Genomic DNA, 17,247 nt, shown 5'->3' on the forward strand with positions numbered 1-17,247 from the left:
TATAAGGAGGGGGAGGGGCAGTATAATATTGGGGTGATATAAGGAGGAGGGGTGGTATAATGTTGGGGTGATATAAGGAGGGGGAGGGGCAGTATAATATTGGGGTGATATAAGGAGGAGGGGTGGTATAATATTGGGGTGATATAAGGAGGGGGAGGGGCAGTATAATATTGGGGTTATATAACTAGCAGGGGGAGGGGTAGGATAATATATTGGGGTGATATAAGGAGGAGGGGAGGGGCGGTATATGGGGGAGGAGGGGCAGGATAGTATTGGGGTGATATAGGGAGGCAGTCACCGGGTGTCTCGGGTGTTCCGGGCTCTCATCTCTCCGGCAGGACGCGTTGCCATGGTGACGCCGGAAGTCACACACGTGCCTCATGACGTCTCCGGAGGGCGGGGATCAGGGAAGCAGTGAAGGCAGAGAGGACACGCCCACACAAGGGCGGGGCGGGGAGCTGGCGGGAGATGAGGCTGCGGGACACGCGGGAATCTGTGACTTGTGCGGAGAGACGGATTACCCGGCAGCAGTTCCTGGTGAACCACAAATCCCAGCCTTACTAATGCTATGGAAACAGAAGCTGCCTTCTTACTGCCGATCTGAACCCAGAACTGCCTCTCTGCTTCGAGAGATAAGCAACAGCAGCATAACCTTTATACAAATCCTGCAATACATCTGCAGTGCGTCTACTTCCTGCTTTCATGGAAGCAGATAGGGTTATACATCCTGTGCTTACAAATTAACTGCTCTGCAGCGGCAGTCAGCTGACACAGCTGAGAGTTTCAACAACAGTTGTTATTATTCACAGATGAGGGGAAGTAGACAGGCTAATCTCTCTAAATACATACAGGGTGCATTTCCCTGTGTTTTCTTGTGTCCTGTGCAAGAGTTCAGATCTGCTGCAAGGCCTGTTGACATTGCTGTCCGTATTTCGGCAAGGCATGCAGGAGGCAGACGCGTGACATCAGAAGCGCATAGACTGTGCAGGAGGCAGACGCATGACATCAGAAGCGCATAGACTGCATGAGGCAGACACACATGACATCAGAAGGGCATAGACTGTGACATCAGAAGCACATAGACTGTGCAGGAGGCAAACACGCATGACATCAGAAGTGCATAGACTGTGCAGGAGGCAGACACACGTGACATCAGAGGAGCATAGACTTTGCAGGAGGCAGACGCGTGACCTCAGAAGCGCATAGACTGTGCAGGAGGCAGACACGCGTGACCTCAGAAGCGCATAGACTGTGCAGGAGGCAGACACGTGTGACCTCAGAAGCGCATAGACTGTGCAGGAGGCAGACGCGTGACCTCAGAAGCACATACACTGTGCAGGAGGCAGACACACGTGACCTCCGAAGCGCATAGACTGTGCAGGAGGCAGACACGCGTGACCTCAGAAGCTTATAGACTGTGCAGGAGGCAGACACGCGTGACCTCAGAAGTGCATAGACTGTGCAGGAGGCAGACACGCGTGACCTCAGAAGCGCATAGACTGTGCAGGAGGGAGACACGCGTGACCTCAGAGGCATATAGACTGTGCAGGAGGCAGACACGCGTGACCTCAGAGGCGCATAGACTGTGCAGGAGGCAGACACGCGTGACATCAGAAGCGCATAGACTGTGCAGGAGGCAGACACGCGTGACATCAGAAGCGCATAGACTGTGCAGGAGGCAGACGCATGACATCAGAAGCGCATAGACTGTGCATGAGGCAGACACACATGACATTAGAAGGGCATAGACTGTGCAGGAGGCAGACGCATGACATCAGAAGTGGATAGACTGTGCAGGAGGCAGACGCATGACATCAGAAGTGCATAGACTGCAGGAGACAGACACGCGTGACCTCAGAGGCGCATAGACTGTGCAGGAGGCAGACGCATGACATCAGAAGCGCATAGACTGCATGAGGCAGACACACATGACATCAGAGGGGCATAGACTGTGACATCAGAAGCACATAGACTGTGCAGGAGGCAGACACGCATGACATCAGAAGTGCATAGACTGTGCAGGAGGCAGACACACGTGACATCAGAGGCGCATAGACTGTGCAGGAGGCAGACACACATGACATCAAAAGCGCATAGACTGTGCAGGAGGCAGACGCGTGACCTCAGAAGCGCATAGACTGTGCAGGAGGCAGACGCGTGACCTCAGAAGCACATAGACTGTGCAGGAGGCAGACGCATGACATCAGAAGCGCATAGACTGTGCAGGAGGCAGACACACATGACCTCAGAAGCGCATAGACTGTGCAGGAGGCAGACACGCATGACCTCAGAAGCGCATAGACTGTGCAGGAGGCAGACACGCGGGACATCAGTAGCGCATAGACTGTGCAGGAGCCAGATGCGTGACCTCAGAAGCACATAGACTGTGCAGGAGGCAGACACGCGGGACATCAGTAGCGCATAGACTGTGCAGGAGGCAGGCACGCATGACATCAGAAGCGCATAGACTGTGCAGGAGGCAGACATGCGTGACCTCAGAAGCGCATAGACTGTGCAGGAGGCAGACTGTGCAGGAGGCAGACACGCGTGACCTCAGAAGCGCATAGACTGTGCAGGAGGCAGACGCGTGACCTCAGAAGCACATAGACTGTGCAGGAGGCAGACACGTGTGACCTTCGAAGAGCATAGACTGTGCAGGAGGCAGACACGTGACCTCAGAAGTGCATAGACTGTGCAGGAGGCAGACACGCGTGACCTCAGAAGCGCAAAGACTGTGCAGGAGGCAGACACGCGTGATCTCAGAAGCGCATAGACTGTGCAGGAGGCAGACACGCGGGACATCAGTAGCGCATAGACTGTGCAGGAGGCAGGCACGCATGACATCAGAAGCGCATAGACTGTGCAGGAGGAAGACATGCGTGACAGCAGAAGCGCATAGACTGTGTAGGAGGCAGACATGCGTGACAGCAGAAGCGCATAGACTGTGCAGGAGGCAGACGCGTGACATCAGAGGCACATAGACTGTGCAGGAGGCAGACACGCATGACATCAGAGGCGCATAGACTGTGCGGGAGGCGGACACGCATGACATGAGAAGCGCATAGACTGTGCAGGAGGCAGACACGCATGACCTCAGAAGCGCATAGACTGTGCAGGAGGCAGACACGCATGACCTCAGAAGCGCATAGACTGTGCAGGAGGCAGACACGCATGACATCAGAAGCGCATAGACTGTGTAGGAGGCAGACACGCATGACATCAGAAGTGTATAGACTGTGCAGGAGGCAGACACGCATGACATCAGAGGCGCATAGACAGTGCAGGAGGCAGACATGTGTGACCTCAGAGGCGCATAGACTGTGCAGGAGGCAGACACGCGTGACATCAGAAGCGCATAGACTGTGCAGGAGGCAGACACGCATGACCTCAGAAGCGCATAGACTGTGCAGGAGGCAGACACGCGGGACATCAGTAGCGCATAGACTGTGCAGGAGGCAGGCACGCATGACATCAGAAGCGCATAGACTGTGCAGGAGGCAGACATGCGTGACAGCAGAAGCGCATAGACTGTGTAGGAGGCAGACATGCGTGACAGCAGAAGCGCATAGACTGTGCAGGAGGCAGACGCGTGACATCAGAGGCACATAGACTGTGCAGGAGGCAGACACGCATGACATCAGAGGCGCATAGACTGTGCGGGAGGCGGACACGCATGACATGAGAAGCGCATAGACTGTGCAGGAGGCAGACACGCATGACCTCAGAAGCGCATAGACTGTGCAGGAGGCAGACACGCATGACCTCAGAAGCGCATAGACTGTGCAGGAGGCAGACACGCATGACATCAGAAGCGCATAGACTGTGTAGGAGGCAGACACGCATGACCTCAGAAGTGTATAGACTGTGCAGGAGGCAGACACGCATGACATCAGAGGCGCATAGACAGTGCAGGAGGCAGACATGCGTGACCTCAGAGGCGCATAGACTGTGCAGGAGGCAGACACGCGTGACATCAGAAGCGCATAGACTGTGCAGGAGGCAGACACGCGTGACATCAGAAGCGCATAGACTGTGCAGGAGGCAGACGCATGACATCAGAAGCGCATAGACTGTGCATGAGGCAGACACACATGACATTAGAAGGGCATAGACTGTGCAGGAGGCAGACGCATGACATCAGAAGTGGATAGACTGTGCAGGAGGCAGACGCATGACATCAGAAGTGCATAGACTGCAGGAGACAGACACGCGTGACCTCAGAGGCGCATAGACTGTGCAGGAGGCAGACGCATGACATCAGAAGCGCATAGACTGCATGAGGCAGACACACATGACATCAGAGGGGCATAGACTGTGAAATCAGAAGCACATAGACTGTGCAGGAGGCAGACACGCATGACATCAGAAGTGCATAGACTGTGCAGGAGGCAGACACACGTGACATCAGAGGCGCATAGACTGTGCAGGAGGCAGACACACATGACATCAAAAGCGCATAGACTGTGCAGGAGGCAGACGCGTGACCTCAGAAGCGCATAGACTGTGCAGGAGGCAGACGCGTGACCTCAGAAGCACATAGACTGTGCAGGAGGCAGACGCATGACATCAGAAGCGCATAGACTGTGCAGGAGGCAGACACACATGACCTCAGAAGCGCATAGACTGTGCAGGAGGCAGACACGCGTGACCTCAGAAGCGCATAGACTGTGCAGGAGGCAGACACGCGTGAGCTCAGAGGCGCATAGACTGTGCAGGAGGCAGTCGCATGACATCAGAAGCGCATAGACTGTACAGGAGGCAGACACATGACCTCAGAAGCGCATAGACTGTGCAGGAGGCAGACATGCGTGACCTCAGAAGCGCATAGACTGTGCAGGAGGCAGACACACGTGACCTCAGAAGCGCATAGACTGTGCAGGAGGCAGACACGCGTGACCTCAGAAGCGCATAGACTGTGCAGGAGGCAGACGCGTGACCTCAGAAGCACATAGACTGTGCAGGAGGCAGACACGCGTGACCTCCGAAGCGCATAGACTGTGCAGGAGGCAGACGCGTGACCTCAGAAGCTTATAGACTGTGCAGGAGGTAGACACGCGTGACCTCAGAAGCGCAAAGACTGTGCAGGAGGCAGACACGCGTGACCTCAGAGGCATATAGACTGTGCAGGAGGCAGACACGCGTGACCTCAGAGGCGCATAGACTGTGCAGGAGGCAGACACGCGTGACATCAGAGGCGCATAGACTGTGCAGGAGGCAGACACGCATGACATCAAAAGCGCATAGACTGTGCAGGAGGCAGACGCATGACATCAGAAGCGCATAGACTGTGCATGAGGCAGACACACATGACATCAGAAGTGGATAGATTGTGCAGGAGGCAGACGCATGACATCAGAAGTGGATAGATTGTGCAGGAGGCAGACGCATGACATCAGAAGTGCATAGACTGTGCAGGAGGCAGACGCGCGTGACATCAGAAGCACATAGACTGTGCAGGAGGCAGACGCGCATGACATCAGAAGCGCATAGACTGTGCAGGAGGCAGACACGCATGACATCAGAAGTGTATAGACTGTGCAGGAGGCAGACGCGCATGACATCACAGGCGCATTGACAGTGCAGGAGGCAGACATGCATGACATCAGAAGACGATAGACTGTGCAGGAGGCAGACGCGCATGACATCAGAAGCGCATAGACTGTGCAGGAGGCAGACACGCATGACATCAGAAGTGTATAGACTGTGCAGGAGGCAGACGCGCATGACATCAGAGGCGCATAGACAGTGCAGGAGGCAGACACGCATGACATCAGAAGACGATAGACTGTGCAGGAGGCAGACACGCATGACATCAGAGGCGCATAGACTGTGCAGGAGGCAGACAAGCATGACCTCAGAAGCGCATAGACTGTGCAGGAGGCAGACACGCATGACCTCAGAAGCGCATAGACTGTGCAGGAGGCAGACACGCATGACCTCAGAAGCGCATAGACTGTGCAGGAGGCAGACACGCGGGACATCAGTAGCGCATAGACTGTGCAGGAGCCAGATGCGTGACCTCAGAAGCACATAGACTGTGCAGGAGGCAGACACGCGGGACATCAGTAGCGCATAGACTGTGCAGGAGGCAGGCACGCATGACATCAGAAGCGCATAGACTGTGCAAGGAGGCAGACATGCGTGACCTCAGAAGCGCATAGACTGTGCAGGAGGCAGACTGTGCAGGAGGCAGACACGCGTGACCTCAGAAGCGCATAGACTGTGCAGGAGGCAGACGCGTGACCTCAGAAGCACATAGACTGTGCAGGAGGCAGACACGTGTGACCTTCGAAGAGCATAGACTGTGCAGGAGGCAGACGCGTGACCTCAGAAGTGCATAGACTGTGCAGGAGGCAGACACGCGTGACCTCAGAAGCGCAAAGACTGTGCAGGAGGCAGACACGCGTGATCTCAGAAGCGCATAGACTGTGCAGGAGGCAGACACGCGGGACATCAGTAGCGCATAGACTGTGTAGGAGGCAGGCACGCATGACATCAGAAGCGCATAGACTGTGCAGGAGGCAGACATGCGTGACAGCAGAAGCGCATAGACTGTGCAGGAGGCAGACACGCATGACCTCAGAAGCGCATAGACTGTGCAGGAGGCAGACACGCATGACCTCAGAAGCGCATAGACTGTGCAGGAGGCAGACACGCGGGACATCAGTAGCGCATAGACTGTGCAGGAGGCAGGCACGCATGACATCAGAAGCGCATAGACTGTGCAGGAGGCAGACGCGTGACATCAGAGGCACATAGACTGTGCAGGAGGCAGACACGCATGACATCAGAGGCGCATAGACTGTGCGGGAGGCAGACACGCATGACATCAGAGGCGCATAGACTGTGCGGGAGGCGGACACGCATGACATGAGAAGCGCATAGACTGTGCAGGAGGCAGACACGCATGACCTCAGAAGCGCATAGACTGTGCAGGAGGCAGACACGCATGACCTCAGAAGCGCATAGACTGTGCAGGAGGCAGACACGCATGACATCAGAAGCGCATAGACTGTGTAGGAGGCAGACACGCATGACATCAGAAGTGTATAGACTGTGCAGGAGGCAGACATGCATGACATGAGAAGCGCATAGACTGTGCAGGAGGCAGACACGCATGACCTCAGAAGCGCATAGACTGTGCAGGAGGCAGACACGCATGACCTCAGAAGCGCATAGACTGTGTAGGAGGCAGACACGCATGACATCAGAAGTGTATAGACTGTGCAGGAGGCAGACACGCATGACATGAGAAGCGCATAGACTGTGCAGGAGGCAGACACGCATGACCTCAGAAGCGCATAGACTGTGCAGGAGGCAGACACGCATGACATCAGAAGTGTATAGACTGTGCAGGAGGCAGACACGCATGACATCAGAGGCGCATAGACAGTGCAGGAGGCAGACACGCATGACCTCAGAAGCGCATAGACTGTGCAGGAGGCAGACACGCATGACATCAGAAGTGTATAGACTGTGCAGGAGGCAGACACGCATGACATCAGAGGCGCATAGACAGTGCAGGAGGCAGACACGCATGACCTCAGAAGCGCATAGACTGCACTGTCTGATGCTCACACTGCATGCGTTGTGGAACAGTGCGGTGTGCGAATGCATGCTGCACACATTTGTTACCCAAACGCATGGCTGTCCCATTCACTACAGTGAATGAGAATCAGCCATGCACACGCAGATGGCGTGCGTTCCTACACGTTGCGTACCGATCGCACGGCCTTCGGCGTTTGGTAATGTGAACGAGGCCTAAGACAGAAGGTATATGCGATTATTCAGCTTGTAGTGAGCGTATGATGTCTCCCACAATGCATTACTGCTGAATATGCAGTGTTCCTCATAGCTTGCCTGTCCCATGCGTGGTGGATCTCCCTCTCTGTATAGCGTACTGGAGAGGCTCGGCCGCCGCATTGCACCTGTATGATGTGCCTAGCCACGCCTCTCCTCTTTTGGTGGGAAAGGAGCAGCTGCATGCAGAACTCGACGTGACAAGCTCCCATATACAGTTCCCTGGTTTCTAGTGGTCCTCCCTCCCCTACACAGTTCCCTGGTGTCTAGTGGTCCTCCCTCCCCTATACAGTTCCCTGGTGTCTAGTGGTCCTCCCTCCCATATACAGTTCCCTGGTGTCTAGTGGTCCTCCCTCCCCTATACAGTTCCCCAGTGTCTAGTGCCCCCCCCCCTATACAGTTCCTTGGTGTCTAGTGGCCCTCCTCTCTCCCCTATACAGTTCCCTGGTGTCTAATGCCCCCTCCCCTACACAGTTCCCTGGTGTCTAATGCCCCCTCCCTCCCCTATACAGTTCCTTGGTGTCTAATGCCCCCTCCCCTATACAGTTCCTTGGTGTCTAATGCCCCCTCCCCTATACAGTTCCCTGGTGTCTAGTGACCCTCCTCTCTCCCCTATACAGTTCCCTGGTGTCTAATGCCCCCTCCCCTATACAGTTCCCTGGTGTCTAGTGCCCCCTCCCTCCCCTATACAGTTCCTTGGTGTCTAATGCCCCCTCCCCTATACAGTTCCTTGGTGTCTAATGCCCCCTCCCTCCCCTATACAGTTTCTTGGTGTCTAATGCCCCCTCCCCTATACAGTTCCCTGGTGTCTAATGCCCCCTCCCTCCCCTATACAGTTCCTTGGTGTCTAATGCCCCCTCCCCTATACAGATCCCTGGTGTCTAATGCCCCCTCCCCTATACAACTGGTGTCTAATGCCCCCTCCCTCCCCTATACAGTTCCTTGGTGTCTAATGCCCCCTCCCCTATACAGTTAAAGAAAAAATACGTACAATTGCTCAACAATATGTATCAAACCTCCCAGGTGCTAGCACTGGTAATAATAAACCACCCCAAAATACAGAACACCAACACCAGTTTAGCTGCACTCATAAGAGAGAACCATTTATTGCACAAAAATATGCTTCACTGTTTGAAAAATTTGAGCAAAAACCCCCAATAAATATAGGGTATAAATTGCATAAATCTAAAAATGACAAGATCAAATTGGGGCCCCAATACATCTGACAGAGAAAAACCACTCATATCGCCACTCACTCATAAATATGCAGGGATGGGAATTAATTCCAGAGATGCAATAAATTATGCAGTGATTAGTATCACCAATTCATCATGATTAGCTAATGGATATAAGGATAGAGTAACACATACGTCACTACGCAGCACGCTCTGAAGAAGCCCCAAGGGAGGGGTGAAATGCATTAGCGATGGCCGCTGCTGGTGTGCGTCCTGGATGATTTGAATGTTTGGGCAGCTCCCACGTGGTGGTTACCTGTTATCCCCTGCTTACTACATCCTATGGCAGCAGAGCACAGTATACAGATAAGTGGAAATAGGCAGTAGCCTGCATACTTGTATGAAGTGCTGAGGGGAATGCACATTGCAGTCCAGCTACCTTCTATGTGAACTGTCTGGAAGGGATATCACCGCTATCAGCTAACTGGATAAGGAATTGTGTGGCAAGGACTGATAATCACACATACAGTTTGCAATTATGCTGATCGGCACGTGGTTAAGCTGCCCTTAAGTGATTTTTTCATCTACCAGGTCGTATGCTGCCTTTTATCATTATTATGACAAGTAAACCTTATTGGGACATTGCCTCAGTACTACATTGTTTTTGATGCAGAGAGGCTGCTAACCATCTCACATGGACTATATGGGTATAATGGAAGATTGCTTGATTCATATATAGGATTTCCTTGATAGGAACTATTTTTTGCATATGCAGTTTTTTTCTATCTAAAAGTGCACTTTACTTCAGAAGAAAGCCCTTTTTTTGATTAGCTAATCATGATGAATTGGTGATACTAATCACTGCATAATTTATTGCATCTCTGGAATTAATTCCCATCCCTGCATATTTATGAGTGAGTGGCGATGTGAGTGGTTTTTCTCTGTCAGATGTATTGGGGCCCCAATTTGATCTTGTCATTTTTAGATTTATGCAATTTATACCCTATATTTATTGGGGGTTTTTGCTCAAATTTTTCAAACAGTGAAGCATATTTTTGTGCAATAAATGGTTCTCTCTTATGAGTGCAGCTAAACTGGTGTTGGTGTTCTGTATTTTGGGGTCCCCTATACAGTTCCCTGGTGTCTAATGCCCCCTCCCTCCCCTATACAGTTCCTTGGTGTCTAATGCCCCCTCCCCTATACAGTTTCCTGGTGTCTAATGCCCCCTCCCTCCCCTATACAGTTCCTTGGTGTCTAATGCCCCCTCCCCTATACAGTTCCCTGGTGTCTAGTGGCCCTCCTCTCTCCCATATACAGTTCCCTGGTGTCTAATGCCCCCTCCTCTATACAGTTCCCTGGTGTCTAGTGCCCCTCCCCTATACAGTTCCCTGGTGTCTAATGCCCCCTCCCTCCCCTATACAGTTCCTTGGTGTCTAATGCCCCCTCCCCTATACAGTTCCCTGGTGTCTAATGCCCCCTCCCTCCCCTATACAGTTCCTTGGTGTCTAATGCCCCCTCCCCTATACAGTTCCCTGGTGTCTAGTGCCCCTCCTCTCTCCTCTATACAGTTCCCTGGTGTCTAATGCCCCCTCCCTCCCCTATACAGTTCCTTGGTGTCTAATGCCCCCTCCCCTATACAGTTCCCTGGTGTCTTGTGGTCCTCCCTCCTTATACAGTTCCCTGGTGTCTTGTGGTCCTCCCTCCCCTATACAGTTCCCTGGTGTCTAGTGCCCCCTCTCTCCCCTATACAGTTCCCTGGTGACTTGTGGTCCTCCCTCCCCTATACGGCTCCCTGGTGTCTAGTGGTCCTCCCTCCCTATGCAATCCCCTGGTGTCTACTGATCCTCACTCCCCTACACAATTCCCTGATGTTTAGTGGTCCTCTCTCCCTCCCCTATACAGTTCCCTGGTGTCTAGTGGCCCCCATCCTCCCCTATACGGTTCCCTGGTGTCTAGTGGCCTCTCTCATTCCCCTATACAGTTCCCTGGTGTCTACTGATCCTCACTCCCCTACACAATTCCCTGATGTTTAGTGGTCCTCTCTCCCTCCCCTATACGGTTCCCTGGTGTCTAGTAGGCCCCTCCCTCTCCATTACAGTTCCCTGGTGTCTATTGCTTTTTCCCTCCCCATATGGCTACCCTGGTGATCTGGGGCTTACTCTCCATTTTAGCTTCTCTGGAGGTCTAGAGTGGGCCAAACATAATGCAAAGTGGTAAAACCACCTAAGGGCCAAATCTGATAGCTCCAAGGGCCAGACTTGGCCCACAGGCCGGAGTTTGAGGTTTATGTTTTGGGGCAGTAGTCCTCAAACTAAGGCCCGCGGGCCGAATGCGGCCCCCTGAGGCTTTTTTTTACCGGCCCCCCACACACAGAATGTATTACTTACATATGCGGTCCGCTGCATCTATAAGTGTTGGTGGCCCGCATATAGAATAGCAGTTCTGGTACCACCCTTCCACGTGGAGGCCAGAAAGCAGTCATTCACTGGCTTCTGGGTTACTGGGTGGAGGAGATAACTTGTACCAAGCATAGGCAAATGCAGGGGGGGATTACAGCTGCCCAGAACCCCCCCTCAGACCAGGGCCAGTACAGTGTCTGGGGATAGGCAACAGTTGAGACACCAGAATATCTGTAGGCATCCTGCAGCTCACAGCACCGCCCCCGTTCTTTCCCAGCTATAGTTGGATATAGCAGCAGTGTGTGTACAGAGCATGGGGCAGCAGCTTGTGTACAGGGCATGGAGCAGCAGCGTGTGTACAGAGCATGGAGCAGCAGCATGTGTACAGAGCATGGGGCAGCAGCGTGTGTACAGAGCATGGAGCAGCAACATGTGTACAGAGCATGGAGCAGCAGCGTGTGTACAGGGCATGGAGCAGCAGCGTGTGTACAGGGCATGGAGCAGCAGCGTGTGTACAGAGCATAGAGCAGCAGCGTGTGTACAGAGCATGGAGCAGCAGCAGCGTGTGTACAGAGCATGGAGCAGCAGCAGTGTGTGTACAGAGCATGGAGCAGCAGCTTGTGTACAGGGCATGGAGCAGCAGCGTGTGTACAGAGCATGGAGCAGCAGCGTGTGTACAGAGCATGGAGCAGCAGTGTGTGTACAGAGCATGGAGCAGCAGCATGTGTACAGAGCATGGGGCAGCAGCTTGTGTACAGGGCATGGAGCAGCAGCGTGTGTACAGAGCATGGAGCAGCAGCGTGTGTACAGAGCATGGAGCAGCAGCGTGTGCACAGAGTATGGAAAAGCAGCGTGTGTACAGAGCATGGAGCAGCTGTGTGTGTACAGAGCATGGAGCAGCAGCGTGTGTACAGAGCATGGAGCAGCAGCGTGTGTACAGAGCATGGAGCAGCAGCGTGTGTACAGAGCATGAAGCAGCAGCGTGTGTACAGAGCATGGAGCAGCAGCGTGTGTACAGAGCATGGAGCAGCAGCGTGTGTACAGAGCATGGAGCAGCAGCGTGTGTACAGAGCATGAAGCAGCAGCGTGTGTACAGAGCATGGAGCAGCAGCGTGTGTACAGAGCATGGAAAAGCAGCGTGTGTACAGAGCATGGAAAAGCAGCATGTGTACAGGGCATGGAGCAGCAGCGTGTGTGTGCAGAGAATGGAGCAGCAGCGTGTGTACAGAGCATGGGGCAGCAGCGTGTGTACAGAGCATGGAGCAGCAGCGTGTGTACAGAGCATGGAGCAGCAGCGTGTGTACAGAGCATGGAGCAGCAGCGTGTGTACAGAGCATGGAGCAGCAGCGTGTGTACAGAGCATGGAGCAGCAGTGTGTACAGAGCATGGAGCAGCAGCGTGTGTACAGGGCATGGAGCAGCAGTGTGTGTACAGAGCATGGAGCAGCAGCTTGTGTACAGAGCATGGAGCAGCAGCGTGTGTACAGAGCATGGAGCAGCAGCGTGTGTACAGAGCATGGAGCAGCAGCACCGTGTACAGAGCATGGAGCAGCAGCATGTGTACAGAGTATGGAGTAGCAGCGTGTGTACAGAGCATGGAGCAGCAGCTTGTGTACAGAGCATGGAGCAGCAGCGTGTGTACAGAGCATGGAGCAGCAGCGTGTGTACAGAGCATGGAGCAGCGTGTGTACAGAGCATGGAGCAGCAGCATGTGTACAGAGCATAGAGCAGCAGTGTGTGTACAGAGCATGGAGCAGCAGCGTGTGTATAGAGCATGGAGCAGCAGCGCGTGTACAGAGCATGGAGCAGCAGCGTGTGTACAGAGCATGGAGCAGCAGCGTGTGTACAGAGTATGGAGTAGCAGCGTGTGTACACAGCATGGGGCAGCAGCGTGTGTACACAGCATGGAGCAGCAGCGTGGGTACAGAGCATGGAGCAGCAGTGTGTGTACAGAGCATGGAGCAGCAGCCTGTGTACAGAGCATGGAGCAGCAGCGTGTGTACAGAGCATGGAGCAGCAGTTGGTGTACAGAGCATGGAGCAGCAGTGTGTGTACAGAGCATGGAGCAGCTGTGTGTGTACAGAGAATAGAGCAGCAGCGTGTGTACAGAGCATGGAGCAGCAGTGTGTGTACAGAGCATGGAGCAGCAGTGTGTGTACAGAGCATGGAGCAGCAGTGTGTGTACAAAGCATGGAGCGGCAGCGTGTGTACAGAGCATGGAGCAGCAGCGTGTGTACAGAGCATGGAGCAGCAGTGTGTGTACAGAGCATGGAGCAGCAGCTTGTGTACAGAGCATGGGGCAGCAGCTTGTGTACAGAGCATGGAGCAGCACCGTGTACAGAGCATGGAGCAACAGCGTGTGTACAAAGCATGGAGCAGCAGTGTGTGTACAGAGCATGGAGCGGCAGCGTGTGTACAGAGCATGGAGCAGCAGCGTGTGTACAGAGCATGGAGCAGCAGCTTGTGTACAGAGCATGGGGCAGCAGCTTGTGTACAGAGCATGGAGCAGCACCGTGTACAGAGCATGGAGCAGCGTGTGTACAGAGCATGGAGCAGCAGCATGTGTACAGAGCATAGAGCAGCAGTGTGTGTACAGAGCATGGAGCAGCAGCGTGTGTATAGAGCATGGAGCAGCAGCGCGTGTACAGAGCATGGAGCAGCAGCGTGTGTACAGAGCATGGAGCAGCAGCGTGTGTACAGAGTATGGAGTAGCAGCGTGTGTACACAGCATGGGGCAGCAGCGTGTGTACAGAGCATGGAGCAGCAGCGTGGGTACAGAGCATGGAGCAGCAGTGTGTGTACAGAGCATGGAGCAGCAGCCTGTGTACAGAGCATGGAGCAGCAGCGTGTGTACAGAGCATGGAGCAGCAGTTGGTGTACAGAGCATGGAGCAGCAGTGTGTGTACAGAGCATGGAGCAGCTGTGTGTGTACAGAGAATAGAGCAGCAGCGTGTGTACAGAGCATGGAGCAGCAGTGTGTGTACAGAGCATGGAGCAGCAGTGTGTGTACAGAGCATGGAGCAGCAGTGTGTGTACAGAGCATGGAGCGGCAGCGTGTGTACAGAGCATGGAGCAGCAGCGTGTGTACAGAGCATGGAGCAGCAGTGTGTGTACAGAGCATGGAGCAGCAGCTTGTGTACAGAGCATGGGGCAGCAGCTTGTGTACAGAGCATGGGGCAGCACCGTGTACAGAGCATGGAGCAACAGCGTGTGTACAAAGCATGGAGCAGCAGTGTGTGTACAAAGCATGGAGCGGCAGCGTGTGTACAGAGCATGGAGCAGCAGCGTGTGTACAGAGCATGGAGCAGCAGCTTGTGTACAGAGCATGGGGCAGCAGCTTGTGTACAGAGCATGGAGCAGCACCGTGTACAGAGCATGGAGCAGCAGCCTGTGTACAGAGCATGGAGCAGCAGCGTGTGTACAGAGCATGGAGCAGCAGCGTGTGTACAGAGCATGAAACAGCAGTGTGTGTACAAAGCATGGAGCAGCAGCGTGTGTACAAAGCATGGAGCAGCAGTGTATGTACAGAGCATGGAGCAGCAGTGTGTGCACAGAGCATGGAGCAGCAGTGTGTGTACAGAGCATGGAGCAGCAGTGTGTGTACAGAGCATGGAGCAGCAGTGTGTGCACAGAGCATGGAGCAGCAGTGTGTGTACAGAGCATGGAGCAGCAGTGTGTGTACAGAGCATGGAGCAGCAGTGTGTGTACAGAGCATGGAGCAACAGCGTGTGTACAGAGCATGGAGCAGCAGTGTGTGTACAGAGCATGGAGCAGCAGTGTGTGTACAGAGCATGGAGCAACAGCGTGTGTACAGAGCATGGAGCAGCAGCGGGTGTACAGAGCATGGAGCAGCAGCAGCGGGTGTACAGAGCATGGAGCAGCAGCGTGTGTACAGAGCATGGAGCAGCAGCGTGTGTACAGAGCATGGAGCAGCAGCATGTGTACAGAGCATGGAGCAGCAGTGTGTGTACAGAGCATGGAGCAGCAGTGTGTGTACAGAGCATGGAGCAGCAGTGTGTGTACAGAGCATGGAGCAACAGCGTGTGTACAGAGCATGGAGCAGCAGCGGGTGTACAGAGCATGGAGCAGCAGCAGCGGGTGTACAGAGCATGGAGCAGCAGCGTGTGTACAGAGCATGGAGCAGCAGCGTGTGTACAGAGCATGGAGCAGCAGCATGTGTACAGAGCATGGAGCAGCAGTGTGTGTACAGAGCATGGAGCAGCAGCGTGTGTACAGAGCATGTAGCAACAGCTTGTGTACAGAGCATGGAGCAGCAGGGTATGTACAGAGCATGGAGCAGCAGTGTGTGTACAGATCATGGAGCAGCAGTGTGTGTACAGAGCATGGAGCAGCAGCTTGTGTACAGAGCATGGAGCAGCAGCGTGTGTACAGAGCATGGAGCAGCAGGATGTGTACAGAGCATGGAGCAGCAGGGTATGTACAGAGCATGGAGCAGCAGTGTGTGTACAGAGCATGGAGCAGCAGCGTGTGTACAGAGCATGGAGCAGCAGCTTGTGTACAGAGCATGGAGCAGCAGTGTGTGTACAGAGCATGGAGTATCAGTGTGTGTACAGAGCATGGGGCAGCAGCGTGTGTACAGAGCATGGAGCAGCAGTGTGTGCACAGAGCATGGAGCGTCAGCGTGTGCACAGAGCATGGAGCGTCAGCGTGTGTACAGAGCATGGAGCGGCAGTGTGTGTACAGAACATGGAGCAGCAGTGTGTGTACAGAGCATGGAGCAACAGCGTGTGTACAGAGCATGGAGCAGCAGCGGGTGTACAGAGCATGGAGCAGCAGCAGCGGGTGTACAGAGCATGGAGCAGCAGCGTGTGTACAGAGCATGGAGCAGCAGCGTGTGTACAGAGCATGAAGCAGCAGCTTGTGTACAGAGCATGGAGCAGCAGGGTATGTACAGAGCATGGAGCAGCAGTGTGTGTACAGAGCATGGAGCAGCAGCGTGTGTACAGAGCATGGAGCAGCAGCTTGTGTACAGAGCATGGAGCAGCAGTGTGTGTACAGAGCATGGAGCAGCAGTGTGTGCACAGAGCAAGGAGCAGCAGTGTGTGTACAGAGCATAGAGCAGCTTTGGGGAATTTAACCAGTTCGCATTCAGTCGTTTTTCGCTTCATGCATCCGAGCAATGTTCACCTCCCATTCATTAGCCTATAACTTTATTACTACTTATCACAATGAACTGATCTATATCTTGTTTTTTCCGCCACCAATTAGGCTTTCTTTGGGGGGTACATTTTACTAAGAGCCACTTTACTGTAAATGCATTTTAAAAGGAAGAATAAGAAAAAAACGGAAACAAATCATTATTTCTCACTTTTCGGCAATTATAGTTTTAAAATAATACATGCCTCCATAATTAAAACCCACGTATTGTATATGCCCATTTGTCCCGGTTATTACACCATTTAAATTATGTCCCTATCACAATGTATGGCGATAATATTTTATTTGGAAATAAAAGTGCATTTTTTCCGTTTTGCATTCATCACTATTTACAAGCTTATAATAAAAAAAAAAAGAAATATTTCATCTTTACATAGATATTTAAAAAGTTTAGACCCTTAGGTAAATATTTGTGTTTTTTTTTTTTTTATTGTAATGTTTATTTGTTTTTTTTAATTAAACATTTTATGTGGGTATTTTTGGGAGGGTGGGATTGAAATTGTTTTTTTTTTTGTAAATATATGTGTATTTTTATTTTTATTTAACATTTAGATGTAGTTTACTTTTTGGCCACAAGATGGCAGCCATGAGTTGTTTACAGTGACGTCACTCTAAGCGTACCACGTACGCTTAGAGCGACATAGGAAGCAGAAAAAGCGTAGCTTCCGAGAGAAGCTGTCGCTTTTTCTGCGGGGG

At 53.0% G+C, this 17,247-nt stretch overlaps 2 protein-coding genes across 3 annotated transcripts in view; one reads left to right on the forward strand and one right to left on the reverse strand.

The window, feature by feature from the left end:
* The window catches only part of CFAP221 (cilia and flagella associated protein 221), a 169,069-nt gene extending 168,683 nt beyond the window's left edge, over positions 1-386 (reverse strand). The window contains exon 1 of the mRNA XM_068246325.1: positions 299-386. The gene's annotated coding sequence lies outside the window, so the exon portion shown is untranslated. The remainder of the gene's footprint in view (positions 1-298) is intronic.
* Positions 387-461: 75 nt separating this feature from the next.
* SCTR (secretin receptor) overlaps positions 462-17,247 on the forward strand; it is a 93,726-nt gene continuing 76,940 nt past the window's right edge. For both annotated transcript variants that reach the window (XM_068246326.1, XM_068246327.1), the window contains exon 1: positions 462-537. The gene's annotated coding sequence lies outside the window, so the exon portion shown is untranslated. The remainder of the gene's footprint in view (positions 538-17,247) is intronic.

The sequence above is a fragment of the Hyperolius riggenbachi genome, chromosome 7 (assembly GCF_040937935.1).
Source record: "Hyperolius riggenbachi isolate aHypRig1 chromosome 7, aHypRig1.pri, whole genome shotgun sequence".
Classification (NCBI taxonomy): domain Eukaryota; kingdom Metazoa; phylum Chordata; class Amphibia; order Anura; family Hyperoliidae; genus Hyperolius; species Hyperolius riggenbachi.